The following is a 22,535-nucleotide window of genomic DNA, read 5'->3' as shown; positions in this document are numbered from 1 at the left end:
AGGGGGAGGTGTTTTAGGATGAAGAAGACCAAAGAGACATGAACAACTAAAAACACCGTGTGATTCTAAACTGGATCCTTTTGCTATAAAGCACATTATAGGGACATTTGGTGAAATTTGAATGTGGTCCAAGGAGCAAATGTGACATGTATTATATGTTAATTTCCTGATGTTAATGGTTGTGTTGTGGTCATGGAGGAGAATGTTATTGTCATAGGAAGTGCATACTCACGTATCAGTGAGTGTTGCAGCTTAGGGTTGTCAAGGTACTTTCAAGTCATTAAGAAAGAAAGAAGGTTCTTTGTACTAAAGTTGCAATTTTTTATGGTAAACTTGAGATTGCTTCGAAATAAGATTATTAAAGCAAAAACATCAATAAACAAACTTGGACATGTCCCCATGGACAGGTTGTCGTTATAAGATGTGATTCTCGGTGTATTTATGGTGATGGATGGGCTTGGTTTTCCTTCAGCTGGATTGGGAGCAAAGGGTGAAGTTGAGAGGCCTGGAGGAGAGCAAACCAGCATCCTGTGTCATCGTTCCCCCCCACCCCCCAGCCCTCAGCATGTTGCCTTACTTGAAAACAAGCTCAGAAGACAGGCTGTCGGCTCCAGCAGAGCAGAGCTACCTCCCAGGGGCAGGTGCAATTGGCAGGCTTGTAGCAAGATGCCAATTTGATGATTTACTGTGAGAAGTGTAACCAAGACCCCTGGCATTCTTTGACGAGCACATCTCTGTTTAGCAAACTTCAAGGGAAGCTTGGTGGTAAGCAGGAGAGTGCGAGGTAAACAAGGAATCACAACGAGGAGAGCTGGCCAGAGGTGTCCTGCGAGGGGTGCCTGACTTCTCCATCCTGCCTGGGAACCTCACACTTGGCAATGGGATGTGGAGGTGTGAATTGGTGGCGGGGCTTCTACTCCCTTGGGCAGAGCTGGGGTGGCTTCTCTGATTCCAGTTTTTGTCTGCTTTCATGTTTGGCCACCTCTCTGCCTCTGACTGATGTGTCCTTGCTCTAAGTAGGGTAGTAGCCTCAGGCAGGTTGTAGACTCTTGAATGTCTTTGCATGTCTCTGATTTCGTGTTGACTCCTGGGTTGAGTTTATATGTTCACTCTTTTTGAGCTCCTTTAGAGGTCCTCCTTGGCCACTACTGGCCATGTGGAACTTGGGGTAGAGAGAGGCTGCACTCTAGAGTAGCAACTTCCCTTTATCTGTTTATTTTTATTTTTTTTTAAGTCTGGAGCCATGTAAAAGGAACAAGACCTTAAAGAGAAAAAGACCTTCTTGGAATATCTTGTTATCTCTAGAGTTCTTGAACTTCCCTAGGTTTCAGAGATTTAGCTAAAATAGGTGTTTTTCCCTTTTGAGAACAGTGTGCCCCTCCGCTGTGAACCAAAGGTATTGAGCTTTTTGGTGCAAAGTCCATGTGGGGCAGGCTGGTGATTCTAGCTTTCTCAGCTGGAGTAGTGACTCCCTGGCTTCTCATTCCCCAACCACGGGAGGGTTTGCTGTTGTTACTCACACTGGTGGTCACGTCTCTGCCAGGGTGCCTCATGACCCCTGGGTACTTAGCCCTGGAACTTAAGGTTCCAAATGGCTCTGTATGTAAAAGTCATTTGTTTCCTGGTGGGCATCACATGAGACCCACACCTTGAGGCTCTTGAGTGCCAGAGCCTGTTTTAGAAGAGTTGCCTGAAATCTGAAATGCAAGTCAGCCTGCAGAAAGAAGCAGTGGTTCTGTCTGGCTCATCGGTTAGAGACCGGGCAAACGGGTCTGGACACTTCTATGAGTGATGAAGGGCTGCGTGCTTTCAGGCATGAACCCCGTACTCTTCTTCAAAGGATAGTTAGAAGGTTGTTTTGATTTTTGCAAAGGAAGAGCACATCCACGTATGGACCGGCCCACACTAGTCCAACTTGAGGGTCCTCAATTTAGCGTGATTTTATATTTTGCTTTCTCCTTTGCCCATGCAATGATAAGGCCCTTCATACAAATGCCTTAATAAATGATAACCAGAACATGCCTGATTTGGCATGTCCCATGATGTGGAAATTGAACCCCGGGTTCAGTTGGGGATGGGGAAGCAGCGTCTACACAGTCACCAGGCCAGCTGCTGAGCCCTAGCTTGACCATCTGGGCCCTGTGACAGATGTCTGCAACCACATCACCCTCTCCTCTGAAAGTGCTACCTCGTGAAGATCTTAGGATCTGGTGGAGGGTGGTGAGTGTCTGCAAGGCTCAAGGAAGAGACTTGGTTTCCATTTGCAAACAAAACAACACTGAAAGCCCCACACGAATTCTGGCATTAGTCTTTGCCATCTGTTTGATTTATTTTTTTTTTCACCAAGTCAGGGGCTGTGATGAGTTATCAAACTCTGTGGGCCAAGAAAGGAATAGAATAGAATCACCTGAAACATGCTATTCAAAGCAGGTAGGGACTGTGGTCTGCTCAGGGACCTATAACTTTCACTTTCATTCCATCCTTGGGCCTCCTTGCATCTGGGAGTCAGAGAAAAATAATAAAATAAAGGCAGGCTATAACAAGAAATGTGATCCTTGGGGTGCCCTACTAAGCTGTGCCTCTGTCAGTCAGATTTCCTATTTGATGGAAAGAGCTCTGCCACGTATTCCCCTCGGCGAGGGGGCAGGGGCTTGGTGTGAAACTGATTCTTCTCCTTGCAAGCGGTGAGGCTGACATCTGTATAAGGAAACATTCCCTGGAATGGGCTTCGGGTTCCTGCTCAGTCCAGAGGCAGACTTTTTACTCCCAGTGACAGCTGCAAGCTACCGATTTATGGCAGGACACTAGCTCTGAATTCCAATTATCATTTGAGTTTGCAAAGAATCTATGTTTCTGTGCTGATGGTGCCTTTTTACAACTTGCCACCATGATGGCCGATATACAGCCATCCCCCGTTACTAATATTTCCAACTAAATGATTTGCAGAATGAGAGCTCAGGTGATATATACTTAAGGCTTTTTGCTCCTTGAGGGGTGAAAGTGCTGGGGAATCTGCTCGGAATTTCAAGAGGTTCAGAAAGGCAGGTGGAGATGGTGAAGGCTGTGAGATTTTGGAAGCTGAATGACACCTGTGAGGCTGTGGAAAACATGTATTTCTGTTTACAGCAATTAATTTTTGTTTCGGAGAGCAACTCTCCCTGATGAAGGTAGCCTCTGCTGGAGAGTTAATAAAGGACTGGAGGTCGCTTGCACTTCATGCTTTATGCTCACCTGTAGCTTGATGCCGTAGCATTTGTTTCTTCTACAATTCTTGACAGTCTATTTCCTCTGGCTGAAGGATGGCTAGAGTCACTATTGTAAGAGCAGAATATTGAGAATCTGGAGACTAGCATGTCCCCTGAGCCCAGGCTGTCATTTTTGTCCATTAATGCCCCACAGGGCAGGAGGATGGAAGGTGTATCTTCCAGCTTGACAATTCATGGATCTTCGAGACACTTGCATAGCTGAGATGTTTTAGCAGTGGATCAAAGTGTATAGATTTCAAGTAACAGCTTTGTTGCTTCTGTTAGAGGAAATCTACGTGTCTGTCCACATGCACGTCGGCACAATGGAGGAGAAAATCTCAACATTTTAAAATAGGTCTTTAAAAACATTACCAAGACTACTTAGTGCTTTAAATAAAAAAATCCTCCTTCTGAACTTTGAAAGTCTTTTTCCTTACACATAAAGGAAAGGTCTTATGTGGCCATTTTGCTTAATGTGGGCTGGTTTTATTTTGGACTCTTTGAAACCCAGCGTGAAGGCTAAAATTCTATGTGGAGAAGTAAAAAATGAAAGGAATGGTGAGGTTTTGGTTGTGCTAAATTAAAGTGACAAGGTACTGATAACAGGGCATGGCTGTGCCCACAAATTAGCCCTCTCTAATTTGCTGCTGAGGAAAGGACCACTTTGGTGTTGCATTGTAATTTCTCTCTTGAATTAAAAGTTTAGAAAGTCTAGTTTGCTCAAAAGAGAAAACCTGAAAAACGTAAGCCTTTCAGATTTGAAATGGCCCACGGTTTCCCTATGTTCAAGGAGCCGTTTGAGCAAATCTTGCTTTGGAAGTATGTAAATTACATGGTTTTATGTTGACAAGCCACACTGTGTGTTGGATTATTTTGTATGCTACTTAAGGTAGCCTTTCCCAAAGTTTGTGTTCCAATCCAGAATGTATTTTGAGTTCAGCAGGTGGTGGTCTCCTCTGTATATAAGGTGCTATAGGGGCACCTGGGTGGCTCGGTCGGTTGGGCTTCTTACTTTGGTTCAGGTCATGATCTCATGGTTCATGGATTTGAGGCCTGTGACTGGTTCTGGGCTGACAGCTTGGAGCCTGGGGCCTGCTTTGGATTTTGTGTCTCCCTCTCTCTCTGCCCTTCCCCCACTCATGCATACTTAAACACACTCTCTCTTTCTCTAAAATAAACATTAAAAATTGTTAAAAAGAAAAAATAAGGCGCTATATCATGTACAGAATGGATTTCTGAGGGGGGAAGCAGGTAAAGAAGGCAAAAGTTACTTTCTCTGACTTCCATTTAGTTTTAGGCAGCAGCTTGATATCGACGGGGAGCTGGAATAATACTTAGTTTCTCTAGCTACAACATGGCTTACCTCAAATTGCAATATCCCTGTACCCCAAACTCAGCTCCCCCGAGGGCTGAAATGTTGTCAATCTGTGAAATCAATTAGCATATTACAAAAAATTGGCCTTATAGATTGTAGAATAAGACTCAGGATTGTTTACCATAGTATTGTGAGAAATGGCAGTTCATGATACTTTATGTTTTGTTTTTAGCTTCTGTGGGTGTTTTTTCAAGGAGAGACTCACTGCTCCATATCAGATTGTCCACTCCTTGGTGTTGACACTCTCACCCTCATATGAGACTTTAATTCATCATGGCTACTCCATACTTAGATAGTTATGGTGTTTCCTAAACTGTGTTGCTTAGGTGGTTAGTAAATGCGATGTGGAAAGGGTTTTATGGTCAAATTTGAGAGACACTGTTAACAGAGCTAACAGATTGCTTTACTAAAGGACTTTTCTGGGCTTTCATTACATTCACAGTGTAACTTGTCAGGACAGTGAGTGGAGTAGACATCTGGCACAGGTCTGTGTTCCTAAGTGCATGCTTGGGGACCGTTGCCTCAGAGTTTGGCTCTACCTGCCTGTTGTGGGTTAAATTGTGTTTCTCCCAGAAAAGATATCTTGGAGTCCTCGCCTTGCCCCCTCAGAATGTGACCTTATTTGGCAATATTAAGTCCTTGTAGCTGTAATTAGTTAAGATGAGGACATATGGGAGTAGGGTGAGTGACTAATCTGTTATGACCGGGCCCTTTAATAAAGGGGGAATTTGGATATAGACATATACACACTGTAGGAGAGAGCCATGTGAAGATGGAGTTACGCTGTCAAGGTTGGAACTACCAGAAACTAGGAGACAGGCCTGGGATAGATCTTTCCTGAGCACCTTCAGAGGGAGCATGGCTCTGCCCACACTTAATCTCAGATTTCTAGCCCTCAAACTGTGAGACAACACATTTTTGTTGGTGAAGCCACTCAGTTTGTGGTACTTTGTTATGGCAGCCCTAGCAAACCCATTGCCATTTTAGACTTGGGCTCAGTACCTCAGGCTTCTTTTCAGGATGAGCCAGAACCACATCTCTAGCTCCTTAGCCAAGCTCTTCTCTAATCTTTTCTGTATTGTGGATTCATTCTATATATATGCTGTTTGTGGTACTTCTACTAGGGCATGCACCTCCTGGAGCAGTGGTTTCTTACTCTAGTTGTACCACGGAATTGTCTAGGTAGCTTAAAAAAATACTAATGGCCCACCTTGGGCCAATTAATTATAGTCTCAAGTATTAGACTTGAGACTGTAGAATCTTTACTACATTAGTGTATAGAACTCAAGTATTTCCTTTAAAAGTTTTCCAGGTGATTCTCATGTGCAAGCAGGGTCAGGAATTCCTGAAGGCAGCAAGGGCGAGTGTATGTCAGCAGATGGGACTGGGTGATGGAAGCGCCAACCAAAATTCGGAGGGGGGATGGTAGGTCTCTTGTTGAAGCCAAAGAACTGGGTTTGAACCCTGGATCTTTCACTTACCTACTGTGATTGTGTAAGAGCCATTTGGTGGTTCTGTAGCTTGGCTTACTCATTTATACAGTAGGGATTATAATGAGTTTTCAGTAAGGCTGCTGTGAGGTATCTTAGTGAGGTCAGGGTGCTGTAACAGAATATGATAGACCAGGTTGGTTTTAAACAACATAAACTTATTTTTCAGAGTCTGGAGCCTAGGAAATCTAAGATCAAGGTGTCCATTCATGTCTGGGGAGAACCATTTTCTGGTTCATCTTCTTGCTGTATCCTCACATGATGGAGGGGCCAAAGGAGCTCTCTGAGATTTCTTTTATAAGGGCACTAATCCCATTCATGAAGGCTCCACCTTCATGATTTAATGACATCTCAAAGACCACCCCTCCTCCCCAAATACCATCACACTGGAATTAGGTTTTGACATAGGGATTCTGGGGACACAAATATTTAGTTTGTACCATGAGGGTTCAGTGAGCGGTATTGAATTCAGGGCCTGAGAGAGAAGCATTGAAGACTATTGGTAAACATGTGACCCTGTGATCCTTTTCTCAGTGAGTCTCCCAAGGCAAGAACAATCTGTCCCTGCAATCTTGTGTCCTTTATCCAAACCTGTCCCTTCATTACTCTTCCTTATTCCTCCCTCCCCAACTGCCTGCTCATAACAATCACAGCATTCAGTAGGTTTCCAAAACAAAAGAAACTTGCATTCTTGGTGTGCACATCCTTTCTTCACAAATAAAAAACATTGGTTAAGAGATTGTGTTTATTCCTCAAGGAAATAGGCTCTGGGAAGAGGATGAGGTCACTGTGGCCCATACCACTGTGGGCTGCAGTCACTGCTTTTATAGGTGAAGTCATTCTTAGCCAAGAGCAGGCAGCTAAAGCACAGCATCTGACATACCGCCTAAGAATCCCCAAGTTGAAGGGGATCTTTGGTTAATAGGTAGCTCAGTCTCTTGTGAGAGGTTTCTGGCTCCTGGCTCTGAATCAGAATGAACCTTGGGAATGCCTGGGGAATCCAGATCTCCAGATCTCCAGGGGTTGGACATAGTGTTTGGAGTTTCAAAGTTCTACAGGTGATTCTCATGCAAGGACAGACTTGCCACCCTTCATATTCTGTCTGTATGCATGTATGCATATATCCATGCATGCATGTATGCATGCATGTGTGCATACACGTATGCACATGTGTTATGCATGCATTATGCATGTGTATATGCATGCATGCATGCATACATTTTGTCACATAGAAATTTAAGCACTCATTTAGTGCTTCATTCAGTATATGTCAGTGTGTGGCAGCCTCTCTTCTAGATGGGCTATGGTTGTGAACAAACATTCATGTTCACTTGAAGCTTCTTTTCTAGTGAAGAATCCAGAAAATAAACATGGAAACAAATGCCCGATCTAATGTCAGACTTTGAGGAGCACCAGTAAGAAAATAATATAAGGGAGGCAGGTGGGAAGGACAGGACACTGTTTTGGCTAGGGATCAAGGCAGGCTTCCCCAGTGAGGCAACATTAGAGCCTGAGTAAAGAGAGGGAGCAAAGCACAGAGGAATTTGGGGAGGGGGGAATGTTCTAGGCAGAGGAGCAGCTCTGTGCTTTGTGTGCTGGAGAACAGCAGAGCCAGTGGAGTAGACTGGACAGGGAAAGAAGTGGAGAGGGGGGTGGAGGCCAGACCATAGCTGCTGATACACTGATTCAACTGGCTTTGAATGTTTTCAAAGTGTGATGGATGCAAAGTTTTGGGCAGGGGAGTGACATGATCTGATCTGTGTCTTATATGTATCACTCTGGAGAGTTGACCAGTGTCAGCCAAGGATCCCAAGGAGGCCGCTAAGAAGTAGATTTTCAGGCACTGTCCAAGGAGGTTTATACATTTGCTGTCAGAAAAAGAGTAAACCAATTCCTAGGCAGTGTTGGTGCTTAGAATGTCAAAACAAAGCATAGAATGTATGCTTTTTACACTTTGTCAAGTAATTCTGTATGTTTTAAAACATGATAGCTGCAGTATTATTTCAACAAGACCATAAATTCAAACAAATTTGAGTTCTTTTGTATTCCTGTCTTTTCTTGTGTGCAACCCTTGCTAGTTTTATTACAGGTTACAGTAATAGAAGTAATTTGTAGGGGTCAAATTTCTGAGGCACGTTATTGAGTAGGTCTAGAATTTAGTGTTTTCCTGACAAACATGGAGAATTTCCAGTTTTCCTACAATCTAATTATTGTGGTCACTTTTGTTTGTAAGTATTGTATCTTTTCTAATGGCTGGCACTTTTTATTTTTAAATAGTTTATTGTCAAGTTGGTTTCCATATAACACCCAATGACTAGCACTTTTTATTTGCATTTGTATCACTTCATTCATCTTGTTTGAGTGTGAGGAATTAAATGTGTGTTAAGGACTCAGTGTTTGTGCCCATCCGAAATTCATGTGCTGAAATCCAATCCCCAGCGTGATGGCCTATGGGATATGGTTTACACTTTTCCTGTAACACATTATAAGATTAAAAGGGAAAACACTAGAAACATTATACTTGGTAATAAAAGAAATAAATAGGTGGAAAACAAAGATGATCCCTCAAACAAAAATTCTGAAAATATAACAAAAATTATATAAGTAGATTCATTTGTGAAGTGTTTCAAAATTTTTGTGTCAGATGCTATGTAGCATAAAGGATAAGTAAAAATTCATGAACTCACTGGGCAGATACAACCTTAACCAAGTACTCAAAGTCGACACCGTCATCCATGGGATAAATCAACTGCATGTGCCTCCTGATAAGAGGTATGACACTACTCCTGTTATATTTCTGCCAAAAAATTCATAATAAGAATTTCATTTCGAAGAGACATTAGGGAGTGGGACATGCTACAAAATAACTTTTGTAGATTTTACCCTACTTTTCAAAAATGTCAAGGTCACAAAAGTCAAAGGAAGACTGAAGAACTCTCCTAGATTGGAAAAGACTAAAGACTAGCTAGACAACTCAATGCTGTAAGTCATCCTGGATTAACTCCTAGACCAAGGGAACAAACTCTGGTCTTTTATGATTGATAAAGGACATTACTAGGACAATTAGTGAAATTTGAATAAGGCCTGTAGATTACATAATAGTGTTTTATCAGTTTTAACTTCCTGATTTTGAGAATTGTGCTGTGATTAGTAAGTGAATATTCTTGATCTCCAGACATAAACATTAAAGCATTTAGGATAAGAGAGCATTACATTTGCAACTTTCTCATAGATAGTGACAGAGGAGGAAAAGCTCTTTTTCTCTCGTCCCCTAGGTTCTCCAGCTGGGTCCTGCACATTAGACTGACAAACGATGAAATATTGAGAGAAAACCAAACAGAAGTTTATTGTAGCATGCATACACATAGAAGAAACTCAGTGATGGGTAACTCAAAGGGATGGTTAGAACTTGGGTTTATATAGCATCTTTTTTTTTTTTTTTTTTGTGGAAATGCAATCATTATCTGTAAACAGCAATTTTATTTTTATGTTTTCTAATTGTATCATTTATGTATACATTAATACTATAATTTATTGGCATTAACCTTCAGAATGATACTGAATGAAAGGAGCTCTACTGGACCTCCTGTCTTTTTTTTTTTTTTTTCTCTTTTTTTTTTTTTTTCTCTTTTTTTTTTTTTTTACAAATAGTTTATTGTCAAATTAGTTTCTACATAACACTCAGTGCTCATCCCAAAGTGCCCTCCTTCATGCCCATCCCCCCTCCCCCCCACATCCATCAGTCCTCAGTTTTTGTCAGCATTCAAGAGTCTCTCATGGTTTGCCTCTCTCCCTTTCCCCCACCATTTCCGCCCTTCTTCTCCCCCTTGTTCCTCCGTCAAGTTCCTCCTAATCCTCCTATACGTGCAAACATATGGTATTTGTCCTTCTCTGCCTGACTTATTTCGCTCAGCATAACACCCTCAAGGTCCATCCATGTTGCTACACATGGCCAGATTTCATTGTTTCTCATTGCCATGTAGTATTCCATGGTATAGATAAACCACATCTTCTTGATCCATTCGTCTGTTGATGGACACTTAGGCTCTTTCCATGTTTTAGCTATTGTGGAGAGTGCTGCGGGTTTATATAGCATCTTAACAAAAGAAAAGTAAATTTCAGAGAAGTAATAAAGTCAAAGGAAGAGGGTTTTAGGTTTTCAAGGGTAGAAAAGTATGGGAAGATAAATATGTGTGGCAACTGGAAGATAAGGGTTAATTTAGGAAGGCTTGTTTATGCAGGTACATCTTGGTGCCATCTCATCTTAGGTGATAAGCTTGTCCTCATCCTGGTATGGGAAGCAGGTGACACCTTTATGGGGGAATCTGGGCAAAGAGTAAATTTCATATTCCTATTAGAATTTTTTCTAAGTCTCCAATTAGTTCAAATTATGAACTCTAAATTGAGTTTAGGAGTTTATTTTCCTCCAAATGTCAAACACCCCCTAAGCTAGTGTTTTCTTTTAATTTTTTTTTAATGTTTATTTTTGAGAGAGAGAGAGAGTGTGTGAGTAGGGAAGGGGCAGAGAGAGACACACACACACAGAATCCAAAACAGGCTCCAGGTTCTGAGCCATCAGCACAGAGCCCGATGCAGGGCTCAAACTTAGGAGCCACGAGATCATGACCCGAGCCGAAGTCCATGGCCCAACCGACTTAGCCACTCAGGCACCCCTAATGTTTTCTTAATGGTAGGAAGATGCCTTCTTTTTTTTTTTTTTAAATGTAAGGCAAGTATTTCTGAGATTGCCTTAAGTATTTTGTCAACTAGCTAAAAACATTTCAACATTATCATGTATCAGTAGAGCAGTGTGAGTCTTGACATGCCAAGAGAGTCAGTTAAAATTAAGTGGACCAGTGGGAAGTATTTTTCTTGTACTTGATTCTTAAATAGTCTTAAATTCTTGAATAGAAAACTAATGTGCAATTTAAAATATTTAATTCAGGCTGCTCATAAACCTGCAGACTGGTGTCCTTGTTTTGAATGTATTTTAAAAGAGCATAATATTTACTAAGAAGTGAGAAATTCACTCTAGAGGGGATTTCCTGAATAGTGAGAATGATCTGGTAACTTGTCAAAGATTTTTGTCCATCCCCTAGACTAGAAGGAGGCACAAATATGTGATTTCTCATGTTCTACGTATAAATTTACCTGGACATTGGTTTGTAGATGGTTCAAGCTTTGACTCTTAAAAATATTTGGAATTGCATAAATTCACATTTTTGTTAATCTTAGAGCCTACATCACATTGTGAAATCACCTGTTGTTGTTATAAGTAACTTTGGGCTCCCTTATGAATTTTCAGTTAAGAAGTAGTAGCTAGTTCCTGCAGTTGAACTATTCAGTGCTGGTGTCATAGATTAGTGACTACCTTTATACAGACTTTTGTCTACTTCATGAAGAAGACTTTCGCCTCTTTCATGCTGCACCTTCTGCTGGAACTCTGAGAAACTGGCAATCCTGACATTTTCTTCATTATGGCCAGTCTACCTAGAGTAATGGTACCCGGTTTTTGAAAGAACAGTTCTTTTCCTGGTAGTACTGATCTAATGAATGGACAAAGGCTGTGAATTTGGACATTATCAGGGGCTTGTCCTTACTCTACAGCAGCTGTAGAACCTTAAATAAGCTACAATCAATCCTCAGTATTTGCGGATTCCATATTTGTGAATTCGCCTACTTGTGAGTATTTATTGATAACTCCAAATCAGTGTGTCTAGTGCTTTTGCAGTCATTCACCAGCATGCACTGAACAGTGAAAATTTCGAGTTGCCCAGTGAGAACGTTCCCAGCTGAGGTCGAACAAGGCAACACTCTGCCTTCTTGTTTCAGCTCTCAGGCTGTAAACAAGTGTCCTTTTCATGGGCTGTTTGGTGCCATGTTTTTCACATTTTTATGCCTTTGGTTTGTGATGTCACTCTTTAAAATTAGTTCCAAATGTAGTGACAGAGTGCTGTCTAGCATTCCTATGTGCAAAAGGTTGTTCTGTGCTTAAGAGCAAATGTGCATGTTCAATAAGCTTGTTCAGGCAGAAATTACAGTGTTGCTGCCATAAGTTCAATGTTAATGAATCAACAATTCATATTAATTAAGATGTCTTTAAGCAGAAACACACATAAAACAAAATTATGTATTGATTGGCTGACAAAAATATGGCTATTGGTTCACAGGAGCTGACTGTGTATTTCCCTTAGGAGCAATAGTTGAGCATTTGCTAATTCAGTGATCCCAGTGGCTTTATAGGGAGTATCACTACTGCAAATAGAGAGAATTGACTTTATATTTGATCTGTCTGAATTTTAGCTTCCTTATAGATAGGGTGCCTGTATATCTTACTTATCACACAGCCCAGAATGACAGTGAGAATTTACCAAACAGTATGCTGGTTCACTGAGTCTAAACAATTACTGTTGAGCAAACTGGGTCATACAGTCATCCTATCATCGGTAATATGGAGCTTAAAATACCTAATTTCTGGAGCACTCAGCAAATATTTATGGACCGTCTCCTACTTTCCAGGTGGAGCTTGAGGCCAGATAGAGCCTGACCCTTTCCAGAAAAACCTTAGTGGCTGAAAAGTAATGAATGAGGAGAGAATGATTCAAGATAACATGCTGTTAAGGATTCTAGCAGCCATGGGAATCTTTTGAGAGATTCTAAATAGGGAAGTGTAAGACACCGAAAAAAATTCTCTGTAGTGAATGCAGTTGGGAGTGCAGAGAGGAGCCAGCCAATGCAAGGGACCTATCAAGAGGCTACTGCAATAGTCCCAGCAGAAATGATGGTGAAAGCAGAGAAGAAAGAAGACTGACCTACTTAGGAGTTCATACCTCTTGGTCTTGACAATGAATATGAATGTATGGAATGAGAAACAAAAAAAAAAGCTATCAGGAATGATTCTCAGATTGCTTGAATAGGGTCCATTTCCTGAAAAGAAAAATGTTGAAGGAGAACCATTATGGTGAGCAGAGTCAAGCATTTAGCAAGTTAGATACAAATATATTTACATAGAAGATCATCTGTAAATTTTAGTCCCCTTCCCCCTTCTTATTTCTGGCACTAGCAATTTTTAAAATAATGCTTTTTTTTTTCTCCCCCTCTCTTTATCTCTGTGGGTTTGTGCATATTGGTGTCCAAATCTGGTTAATATTCTTTCATTTTTCATACCAATTTTCTGAGCATTCTTTTGCACACATGTAGTTGGAAGTCAGTTACCGCCCCATCTCTTCAGTTCTGCCACTCTCCACAAGTGTGCAGTTTTCCTGGTCCAGGTTTCAGATCTGCTTCAGGATTCCCAGGAGAGACAGAAATACAGGCCTCACCTGGTATCTGGTCCAGGTTCTTACACAGGCCACGTGGACTGGTCCAACACCGGCCTTCCAAGGGCGCAGCTCTTCAGTGCACACACACATGCTGCTCTAGCGCTCGCTCCCCATGCCAGCGTGACTGGTTTTGTGGGAGCCTTCTCCAGATACTGTTTTTGACCTTGGGTTATACTTCTGACTCCCCCAGTCTTTGGGATCTGTTGGGAGGAAATCTTTTCTCTCCCCACTTAGCTTCCAAAGGTCTGGGTCCTGCTATTTAACTGACAATAGGCAGATTAACAGGGAAAAGCAAAAGATTTATTTACATGTGCTTGCAAGAGTACTCAGTATTGAGTAACCTGCAGAATAGTCAAAGATAAAGGTTTATATGCCAACTTAATAAAAAAGAGGTGCTTAGAGCTTCAGTGGGGGAGTATGGGAAGCTCTGTTGGGCTTTTTGATGCTAATACACAGCTGAATTCATTTGTCCTGGTGCTAAGGGTTCGTCTTCTCTCAGGGCAGAGAGGGCGGCGGGGGGTCAGGGGCCTTGTCTGTGCTGGAGGCTGTATTTTCTGAAGCCTCTGCTTAAGCTTAGATAATTTTCTTTCTGTGGTTGCTGATTGTTCTGATGTTTTCAGTTTAAAGTAATTTTAATACCGCTTTGGTGGACTATTAATTAATCCCTTCAGACTCTAGGTTTCCTTTTCTGTCAGGACAATCCCAATCCATCAGTCTAATTAAATTGAACGTCCTAAAGTGAGGGATTCTGGGTCCCTTTTTTCCTATGGGTAGAGGACAGCTCCTCTGTCCTTATGCACACTCATCCGCCTTCTCGTCATTGATCTGCTGTGCCTATCAGGGAGTACTGGAGAGGGGTAACCCTGCTCAGGTCACAGAAGGTCACCCTTCCTCCCCCTCATCAGGGGTACTAGTTCACCCTTCATTTGCATAACTGTGTGAGGCCACCTTGTTTACTCCTCACTAAACTAGATCTGCTTACAGTGATTTATCTTTGTCCACCCAAAGACAGACACGTGGTCTGGCAGTTTTCCTTTTTTGAAACTTGTAAGACCTGCCACACCCTGTGGAATCAGATTTTTAAGTCATGGGTAAGTAAGAGATGCTGTGAATTACAGGTTCACAGATTTCTTGGACTTTGATTTTAGATACATGAAAAATGGCTAAAAAACAGTGAACATTGGGTCAGGGATTTTGTCAAAGTTAAAATCCTAAACTTTTTCTAACTGGTTGGTCCCTTCTCTCTCGAGCTGCATGAATCGATGCTTTTTGGGTAGAGGAAGAATTTGATCTGTTTACCAGTTCATAAACCCGGGAAGCCTTCCCTTCTTTATCACTTACCAAGTTTTTAGCAGGGAGAGGAGTAACCTCTTAAGATGTGACTAGGTGTGCTTTTGAGTACTACTTTGCCTCTAAGGAGAGGAAATATTAAAGGAATCAGGGACATAGGAACAAAGAACCAAAAATTACTTTGTAGATGTTCTAAATTTCAAAAAATGATGAACTAATCTTCTCTTTATCTGGCAAGTGGTAAGGATGCCTCAGATATAGTCTAATCAGCTTTTTGCAAGAGTTCCAAAAATGTATTAATAAGTTCTTGGACACCACGGAGAAATGGGAGCTGGATGCTGATACACTCAGACACAAATGGTTGCATAACGATCTCATTTTCAGTCACCTCCTCCTTCTGTTTCCTTCCTGGGCTGCTTGGGTGTCCAAGGTGCTGGCCTTCAGCCAGGACTCACTGGTGTGTTGGTCATGGCTGGCATCCATTATGATTGGTCATTGTGGACCCTGTGCTGGTATTAAATATTTTAAATGTGATCTCAGGGTATAGTAAACTAGAGTTCTTGGGGAAAGCTGGCCGAAGCTGGACCAGGGCCAGCTAGCTCCTTGGGAATTTTGTGCATGGTGCCCACCCCCCACGTATAATTAAAATACAAAACCAATCATAAAATACGTGTCAGGAAATACAGCACAGTGCATGTCTTCTTGTGATGATGACCTTAGTATGTTTTCAAAACTAAGTAACACATAATGTTTTACTTATTGATTGGATGTGCCTGCTTTGTTAGTTAGTCTCTTAAACTTGAGCCTTTTTTGAACCCAGAGTGGGCCTCCTAAGGCAGCAGGGAAGGGAGAGAATTGGGAAACATGGATTGATTCTATTTACATTTGAAGCTTCTATCTATTGTTGTGTTGGCTTAAAGTGAGTAAAAATTGTTTGCAGAGCCATTAAGCATTTACGATAATGTGTTGAGTTGTTTAAAAGAACAGCACTGCTTAAATTAAAACAGCACCACACACAAATAAGCCCGAGACTCCTTACAATGGAAAGATGAAGCACAATACTCCACAGAGGGATTTACCGCAAAAGTCTAAATTTATTAAGCTACTGCTTTTGCATATTGGTTTAGTTAGACTGTTTGCTTTTGGCTTTAGGGCAAGTAAGTGTGCCTTTCCCAGACCAGACGTCCCCTAGCGCCATCTTCAGCTTTACATCTGCTTCTCCTGTTGTTAATATGCTGTGCTGAGTCGCAAAGCAGATGGTGTGGTGGGATTTCAGATGGGGCTCCTTCAGGTGATCCTCCCCTTAGGTGTCACGGCACACTGTGACTCTTGCTCAGCACCGAGGGTGAAATCAGAAGCATGGAGGGGGATGTTCCTTTTACGAGCCTCAGGATATCGGGCTGGCTGTGCTACATTTGCCATCATTAAGAGCCTGTCTGGAGAGATGACGTCTCCTGATAATCGCTCTCTTCTGCTCAATGCCAAGTTAAAAAGAAAGATAATTGTGAAAAAGGAGTGCTGAAGAGAAGCGCCAACTGTCAGATCCCTTAAAGAGTGAGGGATTTATCTAGAAACACAGCTGAAAATACCCATTAAATATGTAAACTAGACTGAAGGGATTGGCAAAGTAGAGTGGCCGTTATTTGTTGAATTACTGCATTTTTATTAGCTTGAAATATACTTACACATGCTTCAGTTAGCCCTGGGGAGGAGAGAAAAGTTTATGAGTACAACTCAAAGTTATAAAAAGTGTTATTTAGTTGCTATAATTTTAAAAATGAGAGGTGTGGGATAGGGGTGGATAAAAAGAAATCTATGGAAAAAACCTACTTTGGACCTACCTGGCTTTGTGATTTTAGAACATTAAAAGCAGTGATCATATATTGAACATTTATCATGTGTCAGTGTCTCGTGGAAGCACTTGACATCATATAATCATCACAGCACACCTGCGACGTGGCGGTCCTACCCACATTTAACAGATGAGATCTTGGGGATTGGGGGGTTTGCCTAGAGTCACTTTGGTGGATAGTGATTGTGATCTCAGAGATTAAGGTTTTAATCCCATGAAGATCCTTTAGTTGCCTCAGTCACTTTTCTCGTTACCTTCGCTATTTTAAAAAAGCAGGGACGGGGTGCCTGGGTGGCTCAGTCAGTTGAGTGTCCGATGCTTGGTTTTAGCTCAGGTCATGAACTTGTGGTTCCTGGGTCGACCCCTGCATCAGGCTCCCCTACTTGGAATTCTCTCTCTCCCTCTCTCTGTCCCTCCCCTGCTTATGTTCTCTCTCTCTCTCTCTCACACACACAATAAATAAAGCTTTAAAAAATTAAAAACGTGGGGACAGCACTAAATTATTTTTAATAAATCAGTTTTAGAACCAGAAACTCATTGCTTTAAAAAAACAAAAACAAAACTGAGCAGAGCCAATCAATGTTCATCCTATACTCACTGTAAAAGGTCAAGACAATGACTAAGTGGTAATTACTAGCAAGTATTTGTAGCAAATTAAGTCATTTCAGGATTTTACTTTCAACAATTATTTGTGTAGTTTTAGTAACAGAGACATAAAAAGAAGGTATTTCTGAGCCACATCTTAGTTGCTTTCTCACTTCTGTCTATATGACCCTCCCTGCCAACCCATCATTCTCTAGAGTTGCTAAATAGCATATGACAAGCCATTAGCTCATCAAGGGAGTGATGAGTAAATGCAAGGGGTGTGTGAGAGGAGGGAATTTCAGGCAAGGAATAAGAGACAAGCCGCTGATGAAGACAACCAGGAAGAGATTGTTTATTCTGTGCTTTTCTTTTTTTAATTTTAATTTTAATTTTTTTAATTTTTATTTATTTCTAGGAGAGAGAGAGAGAGACAACGTGAGCAAGGGAGGGTCAGAGAGAGAGGGACAGCACAGAATCTGTGCTGGCAGTCAGCACAGAGCCTGATACGGGGCCTGAACCCACGAACCGCGAGATCATGACCTAAGCAAAAGTCGGACGCTTAACCGACTAAGCCACCCAGGCGCCCCTATTCTGTGCTTTTCAAATGTGAAGGTTATTTAACTCTACCTCCATAGAGAACATGTTCCTTCCTCCTTTAGGAAAGAAAAGATCCATTCTTTAGCAGATCATATGTTTTCTATGCTGTCAAATAATTTCATGTAAGGTACCACATTTTGGCTATTATTTCTAGTTTTTTGTTTTTTGTTTTTGTTTAGAGGATTCTGACTCCATTACTGTACTGGAACCCAGGCTTAATGCCCACCAGTTTTTTTCCACAGTCTGGGGACTCTTAATTTGTACCATACTTAAGTAACTAATTCTTTCTTCTGTAGTCTTCCCAGGCTTTCCAGGTCATACACTTCTGAGTTGAACCTGTAACCTACTATTTTTCACTGTACTTCTGAGGAATTTACTTAAGGTGTCTAAGAAATAAATGGCTTACCCTGAATCTCATCAGCTTACTTATCTACTTACTCATTCACCAAATGTTTATTGAGAGCCGATTATGTATGTGACTAGAGGCATAATGGTAAAGAGGATAGATCGCATTCCTGCCTCATAGTTTACACTCTAGAGTGGGGTTATGACAATAAACAAAGAGGTGAGTGTGCAGTATAGTACAAGGTAGTGATAAGTGGTGAATAAAGGAGAGTGAGAGAGAGGAAGAGGATGATTGGGAATGTACGTGTGCATTAGTTTATGTAGAGAAGGCCTCTCTGAGGAGATGACATTTGGGAAGTCCTGAATAAGGTGGGCAAGCAAGCTGTGGGAAGTTGTGGGAACAGTGGGCGGAAAGCATGGTACTTCTGAGGAACTTCAACAAGTTTCCTATGGCCAGGAGAAAGTGAGCAAGGGAGTGGAGTTGGAGATGGGGACAGAGAAAGGGGAAGAGGCCAGCTAATGTTGGGATGGTAAAAACTCATCAAAGAGATATTGCTGTCATATTCTTATAGATATAATGGAACTATGTAGGTGTACAGTATTTTAGTAGCATCTGATATCTTTTTGTTCTTTTATTCTTTCAATGATTTCTTTAGTCCATTATTGGGTTGCTGAGAATAAGAATGTAAATACCTTGTGAGCAGCAACCAGGGTTTACTTCACTCTTGTGTCAGAATCTCCAAGCTCCATGATTGATGGAAGGAAGGTCCTTGTTAATATTTGTGAAATGAGCAGAGAATCTCTTTTTCTCCTTGGAGGAGTTTAGGGAATGCTGTTACTTAATTGCGGCTGGTTCTCAGTGTCAAGTTGGGAGATGTTGCTACTCTGCAGATGCTAAAGAAATGAGCCTTGGATAGGGCATGTGTAAGCCACATGTCATTCCAGCCTTGCGTTGTTCTATGGATGAAACTCTTCAGTTTCAGTGAGGGTGGGAAATTCTCAAAGTCTCACTTTCTCTCTTCAAATAGAAACATACAACTTACATAACTGTAAATGATTCATACATGATCCCGTAACTTTGTTTTACTTCAGCTACGGTTTTGAGCATTAGGTGTTATGATATTGGCATGAATCTGATTCAGAGCCAGGTCTTAACTTCTATACTTTAGTCACTTATTTGTAAGATGAGATTATATGACAGTATTTGCTGTCCTACCTCACAGAGATTCTATGTGTGATGAAATGAGATGGATGTTAGAAATTTGGTTTGTCTATTTTAATATATGATAAATAGTTAAATCAGTTATTACTAATGTTGGTTTTTGTTGCATGCAACATAATTTAACTTTGAAGAAAAAAATACTCTTGATTTTACATTCCTAAAAGATGTGACTATAGTTTCTTCCTTTGTCTTTTTTTTTAAATTTCTTTTCTTTTTTTTTTAATGTTTTTTATTTCTGAGAGAGAGAGAGAGAGAGACAGCGTGAGCAGGGGAGGGTCAGAGAGAGAGGGAGACACAGAATCCAAAACAGGCTCCAGGCTCTGAGCTGGCTGTTAACACAGAGCCCGATACAGGGCTCGAACCCACGAACCATGCGATCATGACCTGAGCTGAAGTCACACACTTAACTGACTGAGCCACCCAGGCATCCCTGAACCCCCCAANAAACAGGCTCCAGGCTCTGAGCTGGCAGTCAGCACAGAGCCCGACGCGGGGCTCGAACCCACGAACCGCGAGATCATGACCTAAGCAAAAGTCGGACGCTTAACCGACTAAGCCACCCAGGCGCCCCTCTTCCTTTGTCTTATAGAAAAATGGTACAGGTATGAAAATTGAGGGGCAAAAGTAAGGAAGCTCCTTCTAAATTTTCCTTTTCATCTTTTAGTCCTTTTGATTAAAATGGGATTTTCTGCTTAGAATTCGGAAAAAATTTCTAGATCATTTTATTTTTTAAAAAAATGTTTAAGTTTATTTATTTATTTAGAGGAGAGAGAGAATCCCAAGCAGACTCTGCACTGTCATCATGGAGCCCAATGCAAGGCTCAAACTTGTGAACTGTGAGATCATGACCTAAGCCAAAGTCAAGAGTCAGATGTTCAACTGACTGAGCCACCCAGGCACGCCTAGATCATTTTTAATAACCTTGGGAACCTCATTAGTGGACAGACCCCTGTGAATAGTGGATGGAAGTGAAATCTTAGTTTGGTGATTCATCTCTCAGACGTTTTGTTATCAATGTAGTGGTTACAATTTTTAGTAGGCTATACCGTGATTATTAACTTTTAAATTTTTGTACTTATGAAGCTTAAAGCCCATGCTCATATTTGGTATTATAATATGGGAAGGAGAATGGTGGTCATGGTGATACTTTCTGTGTCTCTGTATGCCTAGGAAGAGATAAGCGATGAGATGGAATAATTATAAGTAACAGAGAGAAGAGTCTACTATCGGGGAAAAGAATTTTCAGACTGTCTGCATCGATTAACTAGTTGATTGCTCTTCAGCTCTCTACTTTGCCTTGGAAGCCACATTTTCTCCTGTGTCTTCACACTGGGTTTGAACTTTTATGGTCACTAAGATCAAAGTCTTGGTCATAAGAAAAAATGACTGAGATGAGTAGTTTGTATTTGAGAACTGGCGCTTTGGTGGTTCTGCGATAGAAGATAGTCTTCTCTTCTGCTTCTCCTAATGAGGAGAGCTTCTTCAGGGACCAATATTGAGCAGATCTCCTGCTGCCCTTATGTCCTGCTGCTCTTTTGGTGTTGGCCGCACTAACTAGAGGGAGCTTGGATACCATCTCTTTCCTGTTGAGCTCTGAAGCTCCTGGCTTCACTCCTCTCCCCGCACTTCAGCATGATCTCCTGCAGCAAGCTTGAGAATTGATTCGCCAAAACAAATTCTTTCATTTCCAGGTGCTCATTTGAAGGACTCTTCACTCTGTGAAGTTTCACAGCCTTTGATTACCATAAGACTTTAGGACCACATCATAGAATTTAAAACACAAAGTGAAAATGTGGCCTGATATTAGAAGTTATTTCAGGAAAAGTGGATGTGTTTTCCAATCTATGGGGGTAGACAGGAAAACTACTTCATTCCATGGAGGCTCAGATGTAAACCTGTGGGGGCAGAGAGCTTTTTGTTTGATAAAAGCTAAAAACTTACTCACATTCCTCACCTTTCAAGTTATGACAGTCATTCACAACTGTCAAATATAAAAATGCTTTGGATACCATTCAGGGATACTCTAACAAGTTCCAGCGCTAGACATGTAAGAGTTTATAGAAACTTTTTGAGCTTTGCCAAGAAGAGGCTTCTGACCTGTCTTCAGTAAGATTCCTTTTTGAATTATTATTGTTATTTTTTATCAATGGTGACAGAAAAAGGAATATCCTGAGCTATCTTAGACCTGAGACAGGATTTATCCACAAAAGCACTCTACTTTGCTCTCCTTTCTTAAGCAAAACTTGCCAAATTTTAAGATGGTGAAACGAGAAGAAGACCAAATTTGATTTGACTTGAATTTTTTCTTATCTTAGTTACAAAATGTAAGAATTCTTGAAAAAAAAAAAGTACTATAGCAGAAATAAAATCCAGAATCAAACACTAAAGCATGCCTTATAGAGCTCACGTGTTATTTTCCATGTTCACTAGATTTTTTAAAACAAACAGCTATGGAGAGAAAGTCTCTTTCTCCAGTTGGATTAACATTTAGGTGAAAGCCCAAATGGTCAAGTGTGATAAAACTCTTCAGGAGATTTCTAACTTAAGCATTAGTATGTTTCAACATTCTAGATTTTTGTCTGAAACCTTGAACACTTTTAGTCATGTTTACAATACTGTATTTGGCAGAATTGATATTAGACACACAGCCATATGAAGGTCCCCTGAGTATCTCTAAAATCTCATTTTATCATGTTAAAGACATAGATAAAGACTGTTGGAGAATTTAATCCAAAGGGTAGAATGTATTGAGGGTTCCAATTTGGCTTGCTGGGAAGATATTATCCTTTGACACCATAGTGGCCCAGAGGTGGGGATATATGGAAATTCTCTGGCCTTTTGTGGGGAGGAACCTCCTTTACATCTGAGAGACCTGGCCTAGGACAAGGTCTTAGTTAGACCAAATTAAATGAGGGGATTCCTGAGGGACTGAGCTTAAATACGGAAGCATAGATGGGAGGGAGGGTGTGGTGGTGGTCATGAAGTCATTAGAGTCCTTCTAGGGTGTACTTTTTCAGGGAACCCTCCCCTGGCCTCTTTGCTTCCCTGCTCACTTGTTTAAGTTTCTTTCTCCAATTCCCAGCCCTGGAGATAACTCTCTTTCTCTCTACTTTTGTCAGTGTTTAGATCTTATGGTATTATGAATTCAGAGAAATTAATCTTATCATTTCTTGAGATTTTTCAAGAGTTATTTTCCCCCTCCTAGTAAGAAA

General features: G+C 41.1%; 1 protein-coding gene across 3 annotated transcripts in view; it reads left to right on the top strand.

The window, feature by feature from the left end:
- ELMO1 (engulfment and cell motility 1) overlaps positions 1-22,535 on the top strand; it is a 530,720-nt gene that overhangs the window by 55,001 nt on the left and 453,184 nt on the right. The gene's annotated exons all lie outside the window — the stretch shown is intronic.

The sequence above is a fragment of the Hyaena hyaena genome, unplaced genomic scaffold (genome assembly GCF_003009895.1).
Source record: "Hyaena hyaena isolate Hyena2069 unplaced genomic scaffold, ASM300989v1 scaffold_153, whole genome shotgun sequence".
Lineage (NCBI taxonomy): Eukaryota > Metazoa > Chordata > Mammalia > Carnivora > Hyaenidae > Hyaena > Hyaena hyaena.
This window is presented reverse-complemented; position numbering and strand designations above follow the sequence as displayed.